Below are 956 nucleotides of genomic sequence, written 5' to 3'. Positions count from 1 at the left end.
AGAGTTGTAGGCAGACAGAGCACAGCTGCAGGCCCTGCCTCTTACTCCCTGCCCAACCCAAGGTGCTGCCTCTCTTGCCCTGCCCCACTCTTGCCATTCCCCACTTGTGCCCTGCTCACACCAGGTTGAGCTGCTGCCTATGCTTCGGTGCTCCTGGGGCCCGACCACCACCACTGTCAACTCTCTGATTTCTTTCCATTCTCTTCTGCATCAGCACTAAACAAGGTGTTAACATCTTACCTGCTCCATGTGTAGATCAGCCCCACTGCTCTGGCTACAGTAACAGAGGCTGACTATGGTGAAAGCAGGGACTTCTTGTCCATCAGACACAATGTATCCATTTATCTCTATAGGTTTGTCTTTTTATATGTATTTATCTGCGGTTACACAATTATTTCTGCCATTCTAAGAGATAACAAACATGTGACATTCCTCCATGCAGAGCTGTGACTATTTGCAATCTTTTCTGTGGTCAGATAAGGTTTTTCCTATGCTATTGCTTCAGTGACATCTTAGCTAAGGGAGGTCACATGACCACCCACCATCTTTGTTATGGGAAATTCTTACCTCACTGCCTCCCCACCTTAGAATATCCTGACTTAAGGTCTCCTATTTCTATCCTGCCTTTGTAAATAATATTAATTTAAAGACTAACAGTAAAAAAAAAAAAAGGTGAAAGATCACTGCCTTAAGTCAATGATCTCTTAACTCAATATGCTTAATAGATACTAGTTCTCACTCTCTTTAGAAATCTGCTGTCAGAGCCGGGTGGTGATGGCGAATGCCTTTAATCCCAGCACTTGGGAGGCAGAGGCAGGTGGATTACTGAGTTTGAGGCCAGCCTGGTCTACAGAGTGAGCTCCAGGACAGCCAGGACTACATAGAGAAACCCTATCTCAAAAAAATGAAAAGAAAAATCTGCTGTCAGGAGCCATAATAGGACAAGCTAATACCTA

This window comes from Mastomys coucha, unplaced genomic scaffold (genome assembly GCF_008632895.1).
Source record: "Mastomys coucha isolate ucsf_1 unplaced genomic scaffold, UCSF_Mcou_1 pScaffold16, whole genome shotgun sequence".
NCBI lineage: Eukaryota > Metazoa > Chordata > Mammalia > Rodentia > Muridae > Mastomys > Mastomys coucha.
This window is presented reverse-complemented; position numbering follows the sequence as displayed.